The 25,508-nt window shown below is 41.8% G+C and overlaps 1 protein-coding gene and 1 long non-coding RNA gene across 3 annotated transcripts in view; both read left to right on the top strand.

Annotated features, from left to right (window-relative positions):
- Positions 1-25,508, top strand: part of NPFFR1 (neuropeptide FF receptor 1) — a 254,087-nt gene that overhangs the window by 136,502 nt on the left and 92,077 nt on the right. The window lies entirely within an intron of this gene.
- Positions 23,084-24,341, top strand: LOC146007173 (uncharacterized). Its single transcript, XR_014444263.1, has 3 exons — positions 23,084-23,767; positions 23,861-24,158; positions 24,287-24,341. It is a non-coding gene; the product is annotated as an uncharacterized LOC146007173 (long non-coding RNA).

Here is a 25,508-nt window from a genome sequence, read left to right as displayed (position 1 = left end):
TAAAACATTTTTTATGTACAGCTTGGACAGTGCTTCCTTTCAGAGGCTTTCCTGATCAATACAAAATAGTATAATGATATATTTTACAAGCTGCAAACAAAAGTATTTGCATATGCGGCAGACCTTATGATGCTCTCTATTACAAAATAACCAACAGGTCTGGTGCTTTTATCTGAAATTTGACTTGTTACCTGTACTTGTATTGCATTTTTTTCTTTAAAGGGGATTTGGTGGTCCTTTTGTATAGGTAGCAGCATAGGCTTAACCATTTGTGCTTTGGAACTTATTCATCTATTTCTTCTTGTCACATGCTCTCTAATAGGGTTTTGCAGTAGGTGTTTGGATCTTAGACTGTCCTTCCACTTACCTGCATGACACACCTGCTCAGTGTTTTGCAGCTGGGTTTCTGAGTTCATGGGTGCTGGTCTTAGTGAACAACCTGGTGTTACGTACGACCTGTACATGAATGTTGCTGCAGGGCTCCTATAAGTGTATTTCTCTCCTTTTACAGCACACCTCTTCTGCTTTGACTGCAGTTTTACTAATCGTTGTGCCTTACTGCTCCACTTCATTACATACTCCTGCTTCTGCTATAATTGACAATAGAAAAATATGTGGCCAAAACCCCCCAGGCTGCCAAAAAATGGGATATACTTTTTTTCCGATCCATCATCCTCCCTTACATCACCCCAGGGAGATGATTCAGTTGGTGTGCTCTTCAACACTGACAAGTACAGCGCTTCATCCATCCAGAGAGCTAAGGAAATCTCAGATATTATTTCGCCTCTGCTGGACGTTAAACTGTCTCCTCTCAATGAGGCAATTAACTCTGCCACTAAACAAATCTCAAAACATACCAAATGACTGAATGAGGCTGAGGCCCATATATCTACATTTGATGATTAAATTCCCAGGAAGCTAATCTTGCAGCATTAAATGATAAAAATGAAGATTTAGAAAATCACAACCGCAGAAACAATTTGCGCCTCATCAGTCTCCTGGAATCAGTTAGAATCCAAATTAAGTAAATCTTTAGGTCTAAGTGGCTCCCTGAGACCCTTGGTGTTCCTTCTATCTCCTCACCCTGTATGGTGGAAAGAGCACATCGCATTGGCCCTGAATGCCCAAACACACAATGCCCAAGGCAGGTAATTTTCAATTTGCTACATTACCTTGACATGGTGAAGCTCCTGAATGCTTATCGTAAATCCACTTCCCTCCAAACTGAAGGCTTTAAACTGCTCCTTTTCCAGGGCTTCTCGCAGAGGCACACATTTTCGCCTGTGTGAAAGGACCTCATTGCTAAGGGTATATGTTTTGCTCTGATGTATCCGGCAAAAGTTAGGTGTCATTCCGCCCAAAGCATGGTGAGCACAGTGAGCCCCATGGGGATGTGGGAAAATGAGCCATGGGCAAGCGGACACACTTGTACTACTTGACGTGTATTCTGCGGGCCCTCACACTTCAGGCTCATTTTCCGCATCCCCTTGTGGGGCTCGCTGCACTTGCCATGCTTCGGGCTTGGTGGCTCACTGCACTCACCACACTTTATCAAATCAACTCCACGCTGATGTGGATAGTGCGGGTATGGACAGGTAAGGAGGAGGCGTACCACGTACCCTTGCAGGTGGACATGTTTATATTGGTCCCTGCAGCCATGATTTTCCCTTTCAACTAGTCAGTTCTGGCCAGGGTCCCTTGTGGAGTGGGGACTGTCACGAACCCACCGGTCGCTCCTTCAGATACGTCAATCTGAGCAGCTCTGGTCATGACAGGGGTTCAACTCAAACAAAATAAAAAGGGATTAAAAATCAGATAACTGTATCTTACACACAAGTACTGATTCTGTAGTGGGGGGATTTCAGATGAAACATCGGGTCACTTCCAGCCAGCTTGCTGATCCCCCAAGAAGTACCACGCTGTAGGGACAAGAGTGCAATCATACCTGCAGATTCCTCATCCCTCCCACATTTGGGATTTTGACCATTTCCCTGCTGGACATCAATGAATGTCCCTAAATAATTGATCTTCCTACATGAAAGCCCATTGGAATCTTTCATGTCTAAATGGAAAATCCCATAAGCTTATATTCTCCTCTTTTTGTTGGTTTTATATGTTCTATTGCCTTTATACCTACAAAAAATTATTTATTGGGTTTTATACAAATTTGCACAAGTTAAAGACCTTATGTTTACATCAGTCAAAGACATTCGTTAAACAAACTGAAACATGTGTCTAACATCTCACTATATAAGCTATTTGTATGGGTGCAGTTCAAATAACTCTACACAAAAGATTATATACAAACCAAAATAACATAATAAAGGTCCAATAAGGAGAGGCATCAAAGCCTTGGAAAGGAAGGAAGGGAAAGGACATTAGAGAAAGGGGAAAAGAGGGGTGTTAGATGTGGTCCCTTTGGTGTCAATTCTCTGAAAGTAGTTACATTTATAAAATACTAGCAGTAGTCAAATTACAATATAGTTTTGTAATGTTCCGACTCCTTAAAGGTCAGCCAGGGCTAACCAAGTTGTGTTAAAGGATATGCGTTTAGAGTCTAATGAAGAAATAAGGTCATCCATACTCATGTAGTGATCTATTCGATTACACCATTCTTGCATGGTTGGGGGAGAGCTAGATTTCCAGTGGACTGGTATCACTGCTTTCGATGCACTAAGTAGGTAACACAGTAAGGTGTTTTATATGTTGAATAAGGCATATGAGCAAGGTTAAAAAGCCAAAAGTTAGCTGTAGAGGGAAGGTCTTCTTGTGGGATGGTGTTAGCAGTGTCAATTACTGACTTCCAATAAGGTTTAATAATGTGGCATTCCCACGAGATATGCATTAAGGTGTCTGGTTCAGTTCCACATCGCCAACATAGATTCTAAACTCCCGGGTAAATTTTTGCTAATAAGCTGGGGCAATGGTACAACCCTGTGAGCACTTTATAATGGGTTTCCATTGTCAACACATTTAGAGAGGAGGAAAAGGTATTTTTTAACATTTCCGACCAATCCTCTTTTCCAAACGAGGACTGCAGGTGCCTTTCCCAGTCCAACATAAACTTAGGTTTAGCTGGGAATACTTTATCGATAATTAGTTTAGAAATGGTAGAAAGAGAGTGGCCAGGGTAGGTCTCTTCTGTGCAAAGTTTTTCGAAGGGTGTGATGGCCCTGAAAGGCCTTGTTGTCGAACAAATAGTTGAGAGAAAGTGTTTGAGTTGGAAGTATTTCCAAATCTCTTTATTTGCCAATTCACAACTCTTTTAAATGTCTGAAAAGCTACGGATGCCCGAGGAATCAAACAGGTGAGCCAGGGCTCATGACAACCGGGGGGGAACTCCGGGTTACCAAATAAGGGTGTGAGTCGGGAGGGGGATGGCAAAATAAGTGTTTTTGAATGCACACGTCTCCAGCAAGCAAACATTGGACCAGTAAGTGGGTGTGAGCTGTAAATAGGTTTATTGTGCCATGGGAGATCAGAAGAAAGAGACGGGATGGAGTTCAGTTCTATATCAACCCATTGCTTTATGTGGGATGTGTTACACCATTCCATTATCCTAGTCAAGAGAATTGAGTTATAGTATGTAAGGAAGTGGGGTAGTTGAAGTCCACCTGCCTGCTTCCTTTTGAATAGAATCTTGTGCTTAAATCTGGGTCTGCATTCAGCCCAGATGTAGTCTCGAATCTTACATTGAAGGGCCACAAACCAGGACTGGGGAACATTGATTGGAAGAGTTTGAAGGATATAGAGTATTTTGGGTAGTACGTTCATTTTAATTACTCCTATGCGCCCAAACCACGAGATCCTCTTTGGCCCCCAGGGTGAAAGAAATTAGTTGCAATTTGGAAAGCAGGGGGGGGTGGGGTTGTCAGTGTATATTTGAGAGATTCTCTTAGTTAAATTTACTCCTAAATATTTGAGATGAGTAGGGTGCCATGAAAAGGGAGAGGATGATTTTAATGCTTGCATACTGGTTTCGTCTAATGTAAGGTTAAGGGCAATAGATTTAGACAAATTAACTTGAAATTTGAGAGAGCCCCATAGCATTGGAACTCAATCAAGAGATTAGGAATGGATGTTAAGGGGCTTGAGACCACAGCAAGGAGGTCATCAGCGAATAAAGCTAATTTATATTCCCTATCTCCAACCATTCATTTCCCTTATAATATCATTTTCCGGATGGCCATTGCCAGGGCATCCATGCAAAGGACAAATATCAAGGGGGACAAAGGGCATCCCTGCCAGGTTCCATTCAAAATGAGAAAAGGATCAGAGTTGTCCCCACTGACCCTCACCTGTGCTGAGGGAGTTGAACACCTTAATTCTTTGAAAAGCTGGTAGGTCCCAAGCCCAGAAGCTCCAGCGCACCAGTAAGGAAGTCCCAATCTGCATCTGTAGAAAGCAGGATGATAGGTGTGTCATAGCTAGGGGCTAAGTGGATTAAGTCTAAAACTTTAGTGGTGTTGTCTCTCGCCTCTCTTCCAGGTACGAATCCCACCTGGTCAGAGTGGATGAGAGAAGGGAGAAACTGCTTGAGATGGTTATCAGTTTTGCGTATAGTTTAAGGTCTACATTCAAGAGGGAAATAGGCCTGTAACTGGAGCACTGGGCTGGATCCTTACCTTCCTTAGGAATAATGGAAATGTGAGCGAGAAGGGCCTGGGGGGGGGGAAGGTGTACTGATCTGAAATTTGATTGAATGTGACTACCATTAAGGGGGAAAGAGTGTCCCTAAAGGTTTTTATACCATACTATTCTATATTTTAGCCATCAGGGCCAGGGCTTTTGCCATTAGGTGTAGTTTTAATAGCAGCTTCTAACTCCTTAGTAGAGAAGGGCAACTCAAGAGCCTGTTCTGAGGACAGCTTTGGAAAGCTAACTTCCTCAAGATAATCCTTTATAAGGGACAATTTGGAATGGTTAGATAAACTCCCTTGTGTTTTATTTAGATTATATAGTTGGGAGTAGAATGCTTGAAAAGAGGAAGCAATCTCTGCAGTAGAAGTGCAAGTGTGTCCTTCGTGGGAACTGACGTTGGAGACTAACGTTGTAGCTCGCTGAGCTCTCAAAGCCTAGGAGCTTGCCCGGCCTATTTCCCCAGAGGAAGTATCGACTGCGGCATTTGCGAGCCTCCATCTTCAACTTCTCTGACATGAAGGTATTTAATTCTTTACAGGCCTCTAAGAGTTTTTGGAGAATGGAAGGGGAAATAGAATATTTATGCATAGTTTCTAGGGAATGTATTTTCTGAATTAGAGCTTCTCTCTTCTCTTTATGCTGCATATATAAACAAGCGCCTATTTGGATGAGCTTCCCCCTAATCACACATTTGTGTGCCTCTCATATTACCGCCTTCGGGGTTTCTGTATTATCATTCAGTCTTATATACTCAGTGAGGGCGTCTCTAATTTGTTGTTGACATAGAGGGTAGGAGTGATACATTTAGCTTCCAGGAATATTTTTTTGAGTGTGGCGAAGGGAGGTTAAGGGTTAATGAGATAGGTGCATGGTCAGACCAGGAAATGTGTCCGATATCAGATTTAGAAACTAAGTGTATAAATCTATTTGAGATGTATATGTAGTCTATTCTCGAATAGGCTTTATGTGTTTGGGAGTAAAAGGTGTAGTCCTTAGCAGAGGGGTTCTGAGTGCACCAGGGGTCAATAAGTTGGTGCTCGTGCAAGGTTTTTCTGACTTTACGATGTAATTTGTCAGGCTGTCGGCCATAAGAATAGGAGGAGTCTAATATTGGGTCGATCGACCAATTAAAGTTGCCTATATCACTATATTTAAGTAGGGGTGCGCTAAATTTAAGACTTTGTCAAGAAAGGCTGGTTGGTGTGTGTTCAGGGCATTCAGCAGGGAAATAGGCCTGTAACTGGAGCACTGGGCTGGATCCTTACCTTCCTTAGGAATAATGGAAATGTGAGCGAGAAGGGCCTGGGGGGGGGGAGGGGTACTGATCTGAAATTTGATTGAATGTGACTACCATTAAGGGGGAAAGAGTGTCCCTAAAGGTTTTTATACCATACTATTCTATATTGTAGCCATCAGGGCCAGGGCTTTTGCCATTGGGTGTAGTTTTAATAGCAGCTTCTAAATCCTTAGTAGAGAAGGGCACCTTACGATGTAATTTGTCAGGCTGTCGGCCATAAGAATGGGAGGAGTCTAATATTGGGTCGATTGACCAATTAAAGTCGCCTCCACATATCACTATATTTAAGTAGGGGTGCGCTAAATTTAAGACTTTGTCAAGAAAGGCTGGTTGGTGTGTGTTCAGGGCCTTCAGCAGGGAGAAGTCACAGCCGGAAATCTTGCAATTTACCAGTAAGGCTCTCCGAGGAACTATTGGACTACATATTGCATCTGAGATAACTACATGGCTCGAGATCAAAATCGACACTCCCAATATTTTCCCTAGAGGGTTATTGGAGAAGAAACTAGTCGGAAAGTACTCATTTCCGAAAGGGGGAGCTGCCACTTCCCGAAAATGCATCTCATGGAGTAACGCAATGTCAGCTTTTTCTAGGTGTAACTCTCTTAGTGCACAAGACCTCCTCTCAGGAATATTTAATCCCTTAACATTTATGGACACCGCTTTAATACTAGCCATCAGGAAGCAGGAAGAATAAATTACATAATGCGGTTGGGGAACCACAAAAAGGAAAGAAATGGGGGGAAGAAGAGTACAAGACGGAAAAAAGAAAGCGTTCACATTGCGGGTATGTGGGGGAGTATAACAGAGAAAGGGATTAAAATAAACACTGCTTCTAGTCCACTTGGTGGGGTTATGACTAAGACCACCATTGGGCCTAGGGACATGATGTGCAGTGCACAAGGGGCAACAGGGGGGGTATCGGGGCTAAGCTCCGAAATAAATAGTCAGGATGCATGTAATAAACATAATGAAAGCAGTAAAATACTGGATGTAAACACTTTATGGCCTTGGTCAGGCATTCCCAACCACGGTCCTCAAGGCACACCAACAGTGCCGGTTTTAGTGATATCCAGGCTTCAGCACAGATGGTTTAATCAGAATCACTAAGGTACTAATTTAGTCACCTGTGCTCAAGCCTGGATATCACTAAACCTGCACTGTTAGTGTGCCTTGAGGACCGTTGTTGGGAATGCCAGGCCTAGGTTGTAAAAAATATAGTGTGACCTAGGAGAAGGTGTACTAGACGGTGGTATAGTACCGGATTATAATCTCATGGTCTAATATCAGTATGTCATCAAGAGAACGTATAAAAGTTTAGTCAAGAAATACTAAAGGCATAGTGATGGCTACAACATTTATCAGAACGTGTATAAACTATACCATCTAATGTAAGGCAGGACATATTAACCAGAAAAAGTTCCAAGAAAGGCCTTGACGGCCCTCGGAGAGAACCTGAAAAAACAAGGGATTAACAACACAATGGTGGCTAAGAGCTGCAAGTATGCAAACCTTCGAAAGACAAAAATCTGTATGTTACCATCCATCATCTCCATATTCGGCAGAGTGTCCTTTTTCATGTCTTCTCTTGTGAAGATGCTGCAGAGAGTGGAGGTGTTGAGGTCAGAGTCCAGGAGTTAGATCTGGGAGACTTTGCCACTCTTTGAAATGGGGGGGCTTGATGGGGGGGCTTGTGGAGGCATAATTAGAGTTTTGAAGGAGCGCCACTCCGGGGTTTCCATAAGGGGGTTCCTAGGGAGGTGCAGAAGGATGGCACGTCTTCTGGGTGGCGTAGGGACGCCTTTTTTCCGCCGTGTGTTGTTGTAATGCTAAAGGGATATCCCCATCTGTAATTGATGTTCAATTTACGTAGGGCATCCGTCAGGGGTTTAATTTGACGACGTGATTGAAGCGTCAGCCAGTAGAGGTCTTGAAATATGACCATTAAATTCAAGGCCTTCTGAGTTCCGCAGCTTTCTCAGAATTTTGGGTAAAGTAATGGAGTCTGCAAATGATATCTCTCATGCGCTCTGACTGTAGGCCTCTAGGCCGCAGAGCCCTATGTGCTCTGTCAAGAGTGATGGAGTCATTGGGGACATTTTCTAAAATTTCGTTAAAGATTTTAGTCAAAACATTGTGAAGATTTTGTTGGGGGATGTCTTCTGGGATCCCTCTGATCCTGAGATTATCTCTTCGCCCCCTTTTGTCAATATCACCGAGATGATCCCGGAAGGGATTGAATCTCTTCAGCTTGTAGCCTAATAGTATTCACCAAAGCTTTATGGAAGGTGTTGATCTCCTCTCCTGTGCTCTCTAAGTTTTCCACCCGAGATCCCAGTTGTGTCATCTCTTCTTTTATCCCTGCAATTTCGGTATGCACCACCTCTCGTAATTTATTTTCCAGATAAGCAAAGTCAGCCTTGGTAGGGACATCCGACTTAGTAGGGAGAGTTTGTAGAATTTTGTGTATCTGTTGTAATTCTTTGATTTGGCTGTGCGGATAATAATGAGGGTTCTTTCTTCTCTGGGGAGACTTCTGAAACAAAAGAGTGGGTCAGGGAGGGGGGTATAGTCCGTAGCCATGTCTGAGCTGTTTTGGGAGCACAGGTATTTATGGAGGTCGGAACCCCTGTGGGTCTTAATAGTGCTGGCCACACCTTTTCTGCCTCTGTTTTTCCAATGACTCATGTATATTTTATGATAGGTATGTGGGCTGTAGTTTAGTGTGAGGGCCTCAGCAAGACGGAACCCTTTCTTTGCATTAGGCAGCGTCTCCTAGTCTCTTAGTTGTCGCTGGGGTACAGCTGTGTAGAAGATTTCGGCCGACAAATCCCCCCAGAGAGGCCTGAGGAATTACATTAAAGAACCAGGTGACCTATCTCCATGAGTCTCCGGTCACATATTGAGGAGGATGTGTGAACCTATTGATATTAGCCAAAAAATGGGTAAGCAGTGCAGAGTGATACAGAAGTAGTACCGAAGCTGCGTTGCCTACTCAGACTTTAAGAGGCTTTTTAGTAGTTAAGAGTTCTGTGTTTGTAATTGTGTGTTGGTCCACAAGGTGGTGCTCCAGGCTTAATGTCCAGCAAGTAGAAAAGACAGGGTATTTCATAAGAGGTATATTTCCTTAACATTAAGTGAGGCAAGTTGGCTTCTCACAAGGGATGGCAATGAATAAAGTCAGTCTGATAATAGGTTTTATAGGTTATGTATGTGTTGTTAGCACCAGATTCTATATGTCAGGGATCTGTTCAGGAAATAGCCAAACTCTGGGCTGAGTAATAGTCACTGAACGCTGTGTGGTAGGCACAGCTCAGAGGTCTGCCAAGGCATAAAAATATTGAGGATTACAAGCTGGGGGAGTACTGTAGTAGGGGTTTAGTCCAACAGCAGTAATTTAGTCCAACAGGGAGAGCACAGATTAAATGGTCAGCAGCCTGTAGACAGCAGAATCAAGGCTTGTGTTAATTTGGCAGCCGTGCATGCAGGAGAGAGGATCCCCGAGGTATAGGGAGTCCCACGGAGGTTTGCAACAAGCCACAGGAGAGGGTAAGGTCTCCGTCCTCCCCCGGATCTCTAGTCAGGAGCCGCTTTATCTCAGGTGGAGTCGCCACTTTAATCAGACTTTTCTGGCTCCTAAGGCCCCTCCCAGAGCGACGCGGCAGGGGACGCTATAAATTGTAACAATTAAACAAACTGATAAGGCAGTGAACGTGTGGATTACAAATGCCCATTTGGGACAGTGAGTGAGACAAAGTATTGCTTTAATTACCCACCAACACATCTTGGTTTTACTGCGCCATGTATGGCACATTTTGGCACACGTTTGACTCTGCAAAAATCACGCTTTATGATTTTTTTCTAAAAATTTCCACATCTAATCTATTACTTTATACAAATTCTACTGCTGCAAACAATTTTCAGAATCCACCCACTTGCTACATTTGGAAAAAAAGCTAACCAGTGTTTTACATGTGACAAATTGAGAAAAAAAGCCAAGATGTATGTGGACACATCTGTATCTGTGCTATAAACTGACTACTAATCCTCTCTGCAAAAATTATACTAACAAAAGTGGAACTAACATGTGCCTAATTTGGCTGCTAATAAGAAGCTGTGAAAGTTCATTATTGCTTAAATCTTCCTAAAGTGCAGTTATTGCTAATAGCAATAGAGAGAAGCACAATTACTTCTGGTTATTAACCCATATGCTGCTGTCGGAGAAATTGTGACGTTTAATTTCTGCATAAGAAAAAGCTACAGCATTTTTAGCAATATATGCTGATGTTTTAAATTGTCCTATACCGGCTGGATATAGCAAATGTATGTCATTAATTGAAAATAAAAAATTATATATATTTTTTAATCTTGTTTGATACAAAATCGCTGTTAATTTCTGTATTTAATCCATAGGGTACCTGTAAAAAAATAATAATACTCACCTATATCATGTGTAGATTGGTCCTCTTTGTTTCATGTAGGAATCCACAAAAAATGCAAGTTACACAATCCTTATGGACTGAAGAGAATCTATGTATACATATGGGTTCCCTTTCCACCTGGTCCCTGAACATCTGTTACTTTGAGACCCAATAGCCAATCAGGCAATGGCAAGTAGAAGTGCTCTCATGATTGGGTGAGCTGAGCTGTCTCTCAAATCGAGCCCAGCCGATACGATGATGAGAAATCCTATTTCAAAGTATCTGTAGAAACTTTGCGTTTAGTGCTAATGGCTGTACTATAGCGGGCCCACTGTCCGGATTCCAATGGACAGTATACCGGCATCAGAATCCCAACTGCCAGTACTCTAACAGTGAGGCAAGCATAAAGAAGCTCACTGCACTCAGCTGTGAGCAAGCTTGATGTGTACACTGTGCTGAGGGCTCAGTGGCTCGCTTTACCACCCATGAGGGAGACTAGCCCTGTAAATTGGGATCACAACTGTTGGGCATTTAACAGTCAGGATTTCGATGTCGGTATACTGACCGTCGGACTACTGGCTGTCATCTGGCACTAATGATAAGATCAATTAGGTCAAGTACTGTATGTGGTCTGGCCTAAGTGACCTTGCTGTTAGCACTAACCACAAATTAAGAAGTTACCTGGGGATCCGGCAGTCAGGGGAATGGAACTCGTGTATGGGCTGACTAGTTGGGGGTAGTGCCACGGCTGCAGGGCCAATGTAAATGTGTTTCACAGATGTGGCATTATTTTAATGAATAGAAGAGTCCTGTGTTGGTTTTAAATATACAGGGACCTCTACCTCCTTTATGCCCATATTTTTGGGACCAGGATCAGCTAAAAGTCTGTTTTCAAGTCAGTTTCAACTTGACTGGAACACGACAGCTTAGAAAGTTTACCCCTGTGTGCATGCGTACAGCATCAATTCATTGCTAATCAGAGCGGTGAGTGACAGGGAGCCCCCAATTGCCTTCCCAATTTGGAACACTGCGGCCCATGGGTGGGACAGTGGGGCAGTCCTGAAAAAATTGAACTATCCCTCAAAAGTGATGACCGTTAACAGGTAACATAACAGTAATTTATATTTAATATTTTCTGTAAATCAACCAAATAAGCTTATACTGTAAATGTAAAAAAAAAATGCACATTATAGATTTGAATTGGATGTATTTTAATTATCTTTGCACAATATATATATACAATATTAGTGTTCATAATGAATTAATTATTATTTACCACAAATATTAAATTGAGGTTTTATATATAGCACCTACTAACAGACATATAGGGAGAAATTTAATAGGATGAGAGATTCAGAAAGTGAGAGATTTGGTAAGAAATCTCCAGTTTGTTTAAAGCTGCAATAATTTGCACTGCAAAATCAAACTGGTTTTGCAGTGTAAATGATTGCCGTTTTAAAAAACCCCTGGAGATTTCTTACCAAATATCTAACTTTCTGAATATCTCATTATATAAAATTTCCCCCATTATTGTAATGAGTAAAATGTGCCTAAACAATCTTGTTAATGCAGAGGAAATAATGAGGGTTATTCAGACCTGATTGCAGCCCCATGAATTAACAAGGCAGGCTATTATTAAATGACTGGGCAAATGATGCAGTGCTTGTGTGTGATGGCATCAAGCCATCCAGAGAAAAGCTCGGCAGCAAGTTGTTTGACAGGAAGCTGCCATTTGCGGGTGGTAACCATCAGTTTTTGGCGAGTGTCAGGAGAATCTTATAACGGGTGCATTTGTTTAAGTACTTTATAACCCTTAAATATATCAGCAGATGCTGAAAAAATTGCAAATCTATTATCCCCAGGTTGCTTGGGCTCTTTTTCGCAGGCAGCCAGTCCCCCATCCACCCCTGTCATATCAACAGTGAGCAGCAGACACCATTGAGTGAGAGCTGTCTCACGGCTTTGTTGGAGTGATTATATAACTCCATATACCACCACCGGTTTACACCGTTTGCACCAGCATTCCGCCCCCCCCCCCCCCCCCCCACATCTACGTGCATATTTATATTCTCATAAATAAACACCTTACTTTTACTTATTGATTATCGTATATCCTTTTAACACCCTGCATACACACCTAGAGGGAGAGCGCAGAATCATCCAATTTTGCCATATATCTATCCAGGAGTACTGGACTACTCCGGTTCAGCTGCCCCCTCGCTCACCTGTACTTTAGCGCTGACACATCCTTGTTTTTTCTATTTGAAAAAATTGCATGCCAACACAAACTTGTAAAAATGAGTGACAATGCTTTACTTAAAATATAGCTTGATTACTGGTATTTTTAAATGCAGACTAACACCGGAAACATAAAATTGACTGGCTTATACAGTACTTCAACAATAAATCTAAATCAAATCAATATGGAAACCTTCCCAGGACAGTGATCAGCCATGATAACCCTTTCATACATCACCTCAGTAGCGCACGCAGGGGGGGTTTCTGAGTACCCATAAATCCCCCAGGAGTCTAAGGACCCTAGACTGAAAGCTAAGGGGGTACTTGTGTATTTTGGCGGCGCCCCCGATGTCCGTCGTACGACGAACAGATCGCATTGCATCGCATGCCATGCACCCGATGGCATACGATGCGATGCAGCGCGATTTGGACCCCCTATACGACCAAAAATCGTATAAGCACCCTAAAGGGTGCTTTTGAGCACCCAAATGGGTGCTTACAATGTTAAATGCACCTCCACGCCACCCCCCCACTATAAACGTGAACCCAAAGCGTGGCGAGCGGCGGCGGTACGCGTCCTACAACCTTTTCATACCCCCACTATCCACGTCGGCATGGAGTTGAGAATAGAATAGTGTGGCGAGCGCAGCGAGCCACCGAGCCCGAAGCGTGGCGAGGGGACGCGGATACCTTCACAGGTAAACGCGTCCCTTCGCGGGCTTCACAGGTATCCGCGTCCCCTCGCGGGGCTCGCTGCGCTCGCCACGCTTCGTGCTCGGTGGCTCGCTGTGCTCGCCACACTATTCTATTCTCAACTCCACGCCGACGTGGATAGTGGGGGTATGAAAAGGTTGTAGGACGCGTACCGCCGCCGCTCGCCACGCTTCGGGTTCACGTTTATAGTGGGGGGGGTGGCGTGGGGGTGCATTTAACATTGTAAGCACCCATTTGGGTGCTTAACATTGTATAAGCACCCATTAGGGTGCTTATACAATATTTAATCGCATCGCATCGCATCGTATGGCATTGTATGCCATGTACAATGGCATACAATTTCAAAATTGTATGCCATCGTGCACTATCGTACGATATCGCGTCGCATCGCATACCATCGTATGCGTTATGGTATGCGATGCGATGGGCGCCGCCAAAATACACAAGTACCGCTAAGGGTCCCTTCTTTTCATGGGTACAAGAATTTTAAAAATCGGCCTTTGGGAACCGGAGATATCTGACTTCAAAGCAGTGGTCCCCATCCAAGCCTGTTAATTGCTCTTCCCAGTCAGATATTTCAGGTTCTGTCTGACGTAGAGTTTTTTTGAGGGTATATTCCAAAAGTCAGGACTCTCCCCCTTAATGGACACTAGTATCTTGTCTCTACTGTTCCCATAACCAGAGATATTAGCCTTCCAGCAGCTGGTTACTACTCCAGCTACACACACCCGGTATGTAGTTTTATCTACTCGTTGGTAGATTGCTCTGCCTCCTGAACTCTGATCCCCTAGTCCCCAATACCATTTGGTAGGAGGGATTCTCTAGTTTTTAATTCCATTAAAATCTAAGACATCTATTTCCTGGAACTGGAGATATCTGCAGTCAAGCAAGCTGTCCTCCCTCCAGAAAATTATGAATAATAAGCCCACTCCACTATACACCCCTCCTCTGCATATAAAACATCCTCTACCACCCTGGAAGTTATGTATCAGGGCCCCTTCATTCAGCCCAATGCCCCCTTCTCCCACCCCATCTCCCACCATCTGTACAGTAAAGGGGTAATTAGTGTAAATTACTTATCCAGGCCCTACATGCTGAGCGGGTGATATAATACCCCCTAACACCCGTGGGACATCAAAGCTTCCCCCACCCCTACCGCTGGAGGATCGGTAGGGGCCCCAATACATTGCTATGCCCAGGGGTCTACACTGCTGTTGGTGCCCTTGTATGTGTATGTAAATATATATATATATATTTTATTATTATTTATATAAATTTGGTCTATCTATAATACTTTAACTGAACCGGAATTTACTGGGTCACCTAAGTGTCCATCTCCGTGCTTTGCACCGCCCCTCTGGAAACCCCCTTCTGAAAATCCTGCGTTTTCCCCTGCACCCCCCCCCCCTTTCCCCCTTTCCAGGTGATTGCCTCTTCTTCCTCAACTGCCTGCTCTCTCCTTCTCCAACTTTTAAACTTTCCTCAATTTAATTCATTATTATTCATATGTCATATTTTCATTGCACAGCTCTGCCTTCAATCATAATGTTATAATTCACCAATCACCCAACTTCTTTGTTGCTAGGGAAAGATTCAGTAGCCTTGGGGTCTACGGCCCTGTTATCTAATATTGTCAACAAAATGTTCAGACTAGCTGGCGTTTCTTGAACACTGAAATTTCAACAAAATACAATTCCTGACATCAATTCACTTTCTACAATAACACTTTCTACAATAACATTTCAAACTCTACGCATTTTGGAATTATTTCTGCAAGTCATAGTCAAAAACAAAATGATTGATGCATCTGACAAACACCTTCCAATTATAGTAAAGGGAAGGCCTTATGCGCCACGGCTTGGGACTTGTGCAACAAGCAATGTCATCTGCAGTATTAGGACATTTAAGTAAATAAATATAATATAACATAGGTTTATTGATGAGTTGCTGGAGAAATATGCACGTTGATATATTTCTGTTTCATCAAAATGCAGGCGTGGTCAGGTGTTTTCAGGGAGGGAGTATGACGTCAGCACTGGCCTCAATCAACCTGTTCTATTGCACAGGCTGAGTAGATCCTGGGTTAAGCACAGACTGCACGCAATGGAAAAATCATTAATGTCAGTGAGTTTTGGATTTGCCACCATGCAGCAATCTGAATTTTTTTTGAGTAGTATTACACTGTGCTGGGTTCCACTCAGGAGGGGCAGCACTTTTTGACCTCGTTGCTCTGCAATTTCAAAGAGTAACCCTCAATGTTATTTATGTGTTCTAGGGTAGGGATTATAGGAGATAAATAAACAAATGCTAAAAGACTATCATTAAGTATTTTTTAATATGTATGATATTATTTATTTAATATGTGTAATATTAATATACAGTATATATATATAGATAAGTAAAAGTAAAGTTTTGTTTCCAAAAGATTAGAACATTTTTATGAAAGAATTTCTGTTTGTTTATCATCCATCGCCGGAGTTATCTCTTCTCATCTGTCCTTTCAACAACAGCTGAGGCAGATGCTGGGCACTGCTTATCTCCTGCTAAGCAACTTTAATAAAAAATCTTGGAGCACAGCCTGCTTTAGAATGATGAACTCAGTGTGACTTATGGTATAAATCAGTGCGTTGGTCTTTCTCATTTTCATTGCAGTACAAAAAATGAGAATTTTTATTTTTCAGCAATTTTGCGTCATGTTGATTGTAATACATGAAATGTATTCTGCAGCAACTGAATAATTTCTAATTTCACTCTTAAACAAGAATCTCTGGTAAGATGGACATAGAAAGGTCTGGTAGGGGCCTGAAGTTGACAGTCATTCACTATGCTTAAATATGATGTCACTGCTGTATCTTACATGAAAATGGCAAAACTGCCAAGCTCATTATATGTGAAAACTCACTGCATGGAGATGTATATGCTTCAAGTGACTGTTTGAAATTCAGAATCATTGGGTGTTGGCAAGAATGATATGCAACTTATGAAGCCAGAGGCAGATTTAGACCTCATGGAGCCCTAGGCAAGATACCAGCTTGGGGACATCCTCCCTCCAACAATCCATAGCACTTCTGTGTATTTTTTGCTGCTGATTGAAGAAGTATCTAGACGCATGCACAGTCTAATGATAAATGCTCCGCTGTGTGAACATCAACATTATGTACAAATCTGAATCGGGCTCTAGGTCTTTTGGAAGTAGCTATATGTAATATAAATTAAATATGAGTGATCACCTGTAATTAAAAAATAGGTTAAAATAAATGTTCACACTCCTTTTGGAGTATTTAAGGAGTCACCGGAGTTGTTACCTAACTGTCCCTACCTTTAGAAGCCAGCAGTGCAGGTTTGCAGCTGCAGATTGATTGTAAAACTGCGGCTTTTAAGTCCCGTCTGCGTGTGGCAGATGGCAGTCCTCTTCTACAGCTGCTGACTGTCGGGATATGGTGCTCGGGGTTCTCTCCTCTGCCCCAACGCGTTTCATGCCACTAGTGCCCCTTTCAGACCGCACTTAAAAAAAACGGTATTGTGCCGATTTTTAACCGTTTTAAAACAGTAACCTGTGTCGTCTGAAAGGTGCAGAACCATTTTTAAAACGGTTAAAATGGAGGGTCCTGCCCGTTTCAGACCCGGTATTTTGGCATCAAAATCGGGTCTGAAACGGTATTTAGGACCCAGCCAATGAGCTGGGTCCTAAATTCAGTGCAGTGAATATTTAATGAGCGCTCATCAAATATTCACAGCACTGGAGCCCCCCGCCGACCCCCCGCGCGGGTTAACATGACCCGCAAAGTGTTTAAGAAAAACCCCTGACCCCCCGCCCCGCAATGTGTTTAAGAAACCCCCCCCCCCCCCTCCCGCAATGTGTTTAAGAACACACACACACACCCCCCTCCGTGCAGCCGGTGCCTCCCATTGCAGATACCGGCAGTACTGTATGGCTATGGACGGATGCGCTTATATATATAAAAAAAGTGACTTTCGGAAAATGGCTGCCCCATAGGAAAACCTGTTTTAAAAAACTGTCTTTTGTATGGGGCAGCCATTTCACGAAAGTCACTTTTCTTATAAGCAGCAGGAGGCGGCTTATAAGAAAAGTGACTTTCGGAAAATGGCTGCCCCCATACGAAAGACAGTTTTTTTAAACAGGTTTTCCTATGGGGCAGCCATTTTCCGAAAGTCATTTTTCTTTTTTATAAGCACATCCATCCATACAGTACTGCCGGGATCTGCAACGGGAGGTACCGGCTGCACGGAGGGGGGGGGTTCTTAATCACATTGGGGGGGGGGGTGATTTGTGATGTTAACCCTAGGGGGGGCGGGGGAATGTTATCCCGCCGGGGGAGGTGATGTCAACCCTAGGGGGTGATGTTAACCCTAGGGGGATGTTAACCCGGGGGGGAGGGGGGTGCTGAAGACTGCACTGGCTTTGACCCTGTATTTGGAAAGTTTCCAAAAACGGGTCTGCCACTGTAAAAAAATGGCCCTTAAATGGTAATATGCCGTTTAAGAGATGCGGTGTGAAAGGGGTTTTACCTGGCAGACCCGTTTTTTGGAAACGTTTTCAAATACAGGGTCAAAGCCAGTTATGCGGTCTGAAAGCAGCATAGGGCACTTTGTCAAGGATGCAGGTTGTTTAGAAAGAAGTCTTCTTTCATACTTTACCATACCAGTGGGCACAGAGGGAGAAAGCAGCATCAGTCCCTTTGGAGCCATTGTGTTTAAGGAGTATATCCACTTGCTCTCTTTTTGCAATAGTACCTTAGCCCTGTTGCCTCCCCTGATTATAGATGGGATATGGTCTATAACAATTGCTCTTATACTGGGTACACCATGTTTTTTCAGAACACAGTGCCTAGCAACTGGCTGTTCACTGTATCCACAGGGCTTGTTTTATGGCACTACGATGTAATGCCATGCGCGCTCTAAATTGTCTTTGGGTTTTACCCACATATGACAACCCGCAAGGGCAGGTTAACATATATACCACAAATTTGGTTGTGCATGTAACTGGTTAATTGATTCTAATGTGTTTGCCAGTATGAGGATGGTTAAATGTTTTCCCTGGGGTCAATGTATTACAAGTTGTACACCCCAGGCATCTGTAACATCCAGTTTTTTTATAAGAAAATGTGTGTGCTGTTGTTTAATTAATGGGGTGATGTAAAGTTTCACGACTTTATCTCTTATATTGGTGCCCCTAGTATAACTAGGGAGTAACTTACAGTTTTTAAGGGGGGGATGGTAAGTCCTCATCGGACATCATCATGGGCCACAATTGTTTGGCCTATTTAACTGCAGTGTTGGACATGGAGGTGTATTTATTCACCAACTGAATAATTTCTCCCATGTTCTTTTTTTGGATGAGGCACCAAAGTGTCTTGACTGGGGGGGGGGGGTAGCTAGAACTTTATGCTTTATCTTAATAAATTAATCTCTTGTATAGGGGAGCCCTTTCTTAAGAAAAGTAGGATGAAAGCTGTCACTTTTTAAGATAGTATTTCTATCTGTGGGTTTTACATAAATAGATGTAGAGATAAGATAATATCTATATCAGATAAGATAATATCTATTTCCAGAAAGTGTATATTAGTTCTACTAATTTCATATGTCAATTTGACCACACTATCGGACTGATTGTGTGTCCCATAGATTACAGAGCTCATCTTTAGTCCCTGTCCCCAAAAAATTATGAGAGTCTCAAAAAAAATATACCCTATCATTAGTCACTCCATTATGTAGAACAGATCTTGTTCAGTGGCAAATATGATGGTATAAGCATATGATGGGGCCACTGGGGACCCCCATCGCACACCTTGCCTCCTGTAAAAAGAATTTACAATTGTACACAAAATAATTGTGCGTTAACACCATCATGAGTAATTCCAAAACTAGTTCTACAGGTGGGCCTATATATAGTGGGTTATCAACGATAAGACGTCATACTGCCTCCACAACTGCACCATGTGGGATGCAGGTGTAGAGGTTGATGACGTCTGTGCTGCACATTAATAGATCCTTGGGTACAGTGCCCAAACGTTCCAATGCATTCATTACTGAAGTGGTATCCTTAATTGAAGACGGTATATGTTGAATGCAAGGATTAAAGAAAGCATCCAAATAAATGGCTATAGGTTGATATAAGGAGTCCACTGCTGACACAATAGGTCTCCCCGGCGGGCTTACAAGAGTTTTGTGCAGCTTGGGGACCATATAGAATAGCGGAACTCTAGGGAACTCCACCTTCATTGCTGTGAATAATTGCGCTGTGATGTGTCCTTGTTCTTTAGCTAGAGGTCAAGAACCAATCTAGTTCTTTTTTAGTTGTACACGTGGGATCACTCGACAGAGGGTGGTATGTGGTGCGTTCTGATAGTTGTCTCAAACACTCCTGATGATACGTGTTAATGTCCTGCACCACTATGACCCCCTTTGTTGTCTACCCTAATTATGATGTTGATTCTCTGAGATACTGATCTCAATGCCAGTTGTTCCTCATTCAAATTCAAATGGAATGTTGTTTGATCATAGTCCAGGAATATCCTCCAGAAGGCAAATATCAGTCTTAATGGTGGCATTGCCACTAGTTGGATCAAATTTTGACAGTGGTAAGATTTTTTACAATTGAATAGGCATTTCTGTGCTTTGTTGTGTGGGCATTGCCGATGTTTTAAAAAAATGTTCCTTTAGTCTGAAGGACCTGTTAAGCTTGTATATGTCAATCTTATACTGAAAAGGGTCTACTGGAGTCGTTAATACAAATGATAGTCCATGTGACAAGACTTTAATTTCTGTTGGACTTAGTGTGACCATTGAAAGGTTGAACACCAATTCTTCAGTATTTATTGCTGCAATTTTTTGCCTCTCCTGCTTTTGCCATTGTTTCCCCCACTGCGTTCTCTCATGGTGGTTGTATATTGCATTGTGTGGGTGCAGGTCCCCAAAGGGGGAAGGCTCTGATGCTATGTGGTGGCCTGATTATCTGACTCACTAAGTGATGTATAAACGCAGGGTATGAGGGCTAGGGACTGGTTGTGATGTGCCGTGTACAAAGGCTGCCCTTTGTTGAGAAATGCCGCCCTCAATACAGACAAGAAATGGAAAAGAAACCACTAGGCGCCTTATGTACACACAAAAAATATTCAATTTTAATAACAATTTAATAATTCACAATAAAATTAATTAATTGCATGCATACAAATTTATACCTAAAACTGGGGATACGTGTAGCAGCAATTGGTTTTCTACTATAATTTCATAGTTACCAATACTAATCCCAAGGGTGCAACAAATTTCAAATAGGTTGGTTTCGCAAAGGACACAGCAACTTGCTGTCAGTCCCTAATGTGGGGGAGATGTCCCATCAATTAGCGGTAGTGTAGCTCCATGCTGGGGTAATTTGTATTCCACTTATAAGCCCCTGATGGGGTAGCTGGAGTACTCAGCTATTGAATAACGTCCCGAATCTGGGGGAAAAGATGACAGTCACACATGCGGTACTTACTGCTGATCGCAGTTGGTGTTGATCCGTGACTATGCAGCAGTGTTCAGCGGGACGCCTCCTGTGTGTTGTGCGGGGTCCGATGACACCTCGCAGCGTGGTATCAGTGGTATCAGTCATAGTGATGAATCCTCACTGTAATATCCCCAAGTGCTGGATGCTATAGACTGCTGTCTTTAAATGCAATAATCCTGCAGCTGTTCACTGATTAACAGTATTAGCAATATAATTAAAATAGATTAAAAAATGTCCTGTATATCAGTGTTATAAACATGACAAAATTTGATATGGGTGCCCTAGTCTGTCTGTCTATCTATCTATCTATCTATCTATCTATATATATATATATAGATAGATAGATAGAGACCTGAAACTTTCCAAAAGAGAAACATTCTGGATTTACACATTGAATGCCTTGTCCCCTAGTGGTCTCTTCTTTATAGCCATTGGGGCCTATTCCATATTTTCCCTTTTGCTTATCACGACTGTGTATGTACACGTACGTCTACCACATCACTTTCCCTTTATTAGAGGTTTATCTGATAGTACCTTTCCTTATTATAGTATACACTAGCATATCCGTATTGGATATGCTACATATGGTAACATCCAACTTCACTTTCCTCTTTATTACCTGTTGAAATTTTCACCTTGATCTTCACGGTGTAATTTATACGCTAACCTTCACAGTGTGATTTATGTATATTGATACTACTGTTTATGCTGATCATTGTAAAATCCGGTGTATCATATTTAGTAATATATAACACATCTCTCAATTGTCCCCATTTATTTGAGTACAATGAGAGTTTTTTCATAGAATCCCTTTTTTGTAATTTTATTAAGTCATGTAGATGAGTACACACCCACTCTTTGAGAGCACTAGCATCTACACAACTTTGACACATGTTTCTCTTCATTCATCTTATGGCTATTTACCCATGTACTTTCCATTATTTATTATTGAGATTAATCTAGAATGCATAATTTTCTATTTTTATTTTTTTCATTGCCTACCGATCCCCAGTATCCTGTCGTTTTAAAATTTATTATTCTATCCTATCTTAAGTGATTGGAACGCAGAATCTGCACTCCATAAAGCTGAGCTCATGCCCCATTCATTAGTCATTCACTCGCTATGACACTTATTTCTATGCCCCTTATGTCATTTTTTTGACAGCTTATCCCTCACAGTATTGTTATGCGTTTATAATATATATGCTTTTGAACGTAGTTATTAACCATGTGATGTGCCCATCACCACATAGTTCTTCATATTGGAATGCTTAGTCCGCCCCCAGAGCTCCCACTGAACTATGGAAACGTATGCTGCCATTACCAGCATTACGTGACCCACGCTGGTTTTTCTCATTGGAACGCATAGCCCGCCCCCAGAGCTCCTTCCGAGCTAATGGAACGCTTGATGTCACAACCTACATCACGTGACCGACGCTGTTTCATTACATCGTCTTTGGACTAATAACGATAGTAAAATACATTGATGTGACACACACAGCGTCTAGCGCTCTATCACATTGTCTTTATCACAATGTGCGCCTATTGTTACACATTGTATTGCTAAACAAAGCCCGCCTCCAGGACCCACGTCACAGCATCCTGTCACTTTAGGCAGGAAACGGAAACCACTGGCATCTAGGTGGAACGCATAATTGGAACGCAAACGGCGTTCAGTACATCGTACACATAGACTCGCAACATCTAATACACCCTGCTGCTAGAGACATAAGGGCACCCTGTACCCACACTTTCCCCTACTGTGTTTTAAGCCATTTTCGCCGCTTTTTGCCATCCCTTCCGCATACTCGTATTCCGGAAGTGAGGTCATAGATGCCACAGCATTTAAACAGGCACAATTTCAGACTGTTACTCATTGGACGTTGCTGTTGCCTTTATCGTTACATTTGTGCAGGTAGGATACATTATGATACACCTGATTAAGTCTCTGTGTATTTGTAACACAGAATATGCTCTGTATATGCTTTGTATTTGACTGAATATTTATGACTGAATATTTATCTGCCTTGGCTATTTACTTTAAGCTGAGCTGTTTACATGATGTGCTGATTTGATACATTTTAAACCATCACGTTGCATGCATATACAATGTACCAATTTCTGTTAAGCATATTCAAGCTGAGCCATTGTACACTATGTGCTTAGATAACGTATCTATAATATACCATATATATATATACTTTGTGTAATGTTTAATCTACCTATGGAATGTGTCCCATCTAAACTGTGGGATCATGTAAGCGTCCCAGTGTAGCTGCGACCACCGTTATGGATACCTTCCATATGTATTGCATTTACTGCCTAGCTAGTCGAGCTGTGAGATATATGAATTTATCCTCTTCTTATATTTATTGGGTGTCCATCCACATTTAATATCGGATGACTACCTACCCATCTACAGGAGACTACGTACAGTCCCTACAAAATCCCTATAATATATAGTCCCTGTAAAATCAGACTATCAATAAGGACTTGATGACCACCGATCCACATACATTAGACTATGTACAGTTCTTTAAACATCCTTGTTTAGGACAGATGAGACCATACAGCTTGTTACATGGACCCTATAATCTAGGTTTTTCGATATTTTTCTTTTAGAACCACTGTAGCATAAATCCACTATACAAGTGTCTTCACAGCAACGCCTTTTTGTGTGGAATCAGCTCTATTCTTACCACCGTATGTACCCCAGATAACTTCTGGAAGGTAATGTCTATCCTGTTTATCATTTTTTGACACAGTGATATTAATATATAGAGGAGTATACAATTTGGACCCTATAATTATAGGCTGTCGATATGTCCCCTTTTTAGAACTTCAGTAGCCTAAAGCCACTGTACTAGTGCCATCTACAGTGCTATCTGTCTGTGCGGATTGAGTTCCACCAGTACCATCTTATCTATCCCAGATACTATCAGGAAGGTAATGTGAATCTCCTTTATTATCATTATGACCGATACTATAAAACATTAGAATATGGTTGAATATGCATCCTTCTATTTCCTCCTAATTTAGAAATTAAGGTCATCTGACCCCGGTTGACCCTGCTGAACGTCCACCTTTACTTGCTCAATTTAGTCCAGTCCTAATCAGACTTTCTATTTACGGCCAGCACTGTTCTGACTACTCTGTGAAGGTAATATCATCTTGCCTCCGTCTATGAACTTTAGATCACAAATTTTTCTGCCGTCTTATTTAAAATTATACCCTCCTTCTAACAGATTCTTCACATCTAGAAAAGTATGGGACCTACAACAGCCCCATCATATATGGATGTTTAAAATCCCTTATCCTGTTATTACACCTATTTAAGGTACATATTTTCTTAGGTATATGTCCCCTCAGGAAAACATTTCCTATATCCACTATCTAAATATTTTCCACACGTACTCTCCTCCCCCTCCATCCATCTCATACTACCTTTGTACTTTGATCCTCTAGATTGCGACCTCTATCTTTTTATTGAATTCCACCATATAATGTGAGAATATTTGAGGCATCTACATATATTCCTGATCGGTATGTACATAATGTTTGTAACCATTGGATACTGTATTTGAACAGCTATTTTGGATACAGGAATATTCACACTCGATATGTTTTTACCACTTGCAGTGTCTTTTTAACCCCTGATGAAGTCTTTCTAAAGACGAAACGCGTTGGGTTGTTACGGTCTCCAAAAGAACTGAGACACCACACGTTTTCCTACAAACGTTTTAATAAAATATGTCATTTTTTCAAAAATGTTTTGATTATTTGTACATTTGACACATTTACTGCACTAAAGGTGGTGGAAACCTCTGGCGCTCTCTATTTTTCTCTGCTATCCTACCTATTGTCTCCCACTAACAGGGGAGTCTCTTTAGAGCAGCAGCCTTCTGTGTGGCGCGACTAGAGTCACTCCTAGTTGTGATATATATATATATATATATATATGTATATACACTGCTGCTGTTCATGTTTCTCTATTGCATCCTACAAAATGATAGACAGAAGCTGGTCACCTCTTAATTTTTAGAAGCTTTAGTAAATTTACCCCTACACATGGGTTGCCTTTGTTGATACATCCATTCTTGCCATGATGAACATTTTTACTAGTAAAAATATAAATCTCACAGAGCAACACCGATTAAAGGATTTTGAAGTTTATAAAATGGCTTGCATTAAAAACAATTATGTCTTTTCAAATGAAACAGCTGGGACATGAAGATTTTCATCTTAAGAAATAATTTGCCTTTAATTTCACCAATGATTTATTCACTTGGCAATGTTAGAATCACTTTCTAAAACATCAAATTGTGAATATGTATCCAACTATATTCATCCTAGATTGACATGCTGACATAAGATTTACACACTGTGCTCTTAATGTACTCTATTAAGATTAAGATGGAACACAATTTAAATTTGCAAGACAAAGTTAATTTACTGTACATGTGTTCTGATAGAGGAACAAGACTGTCTGCCTGTTATGTAACAAAATGAACAGTACATTATTTGCAGATAACAGTCTTAAGGGCCCCACATACAGGGTAACATTCAGGCATTTTCTGAGCAATTTTACTAAATCACTTAGAAAATGCCTGAAAACAGATGTAAATCGCTGTATGTGTAGACCAGTGATTTAAATGCACAGCTCTGCCGTTCTGAATCTGCCCAAGAT

The sequence above is a fragment of the Crinia signifera genome, chromosome 6, assembly GCF_055691185.1.
Source record: "Crinia signifera chromosome 6, ASM5569118v1, whole genome shotgun sequence".
NCBI classification, from domain to species: Eukaryota; Metazoa; Chordata; class Amphibia; order Anura; family Myobatrachidae; genus Crinia; species Crinia signifera.
Note: the sequence above shows the minus strand (reverse complement) of the source record. Positions and strands in the feature narration are given on the sequence as shown.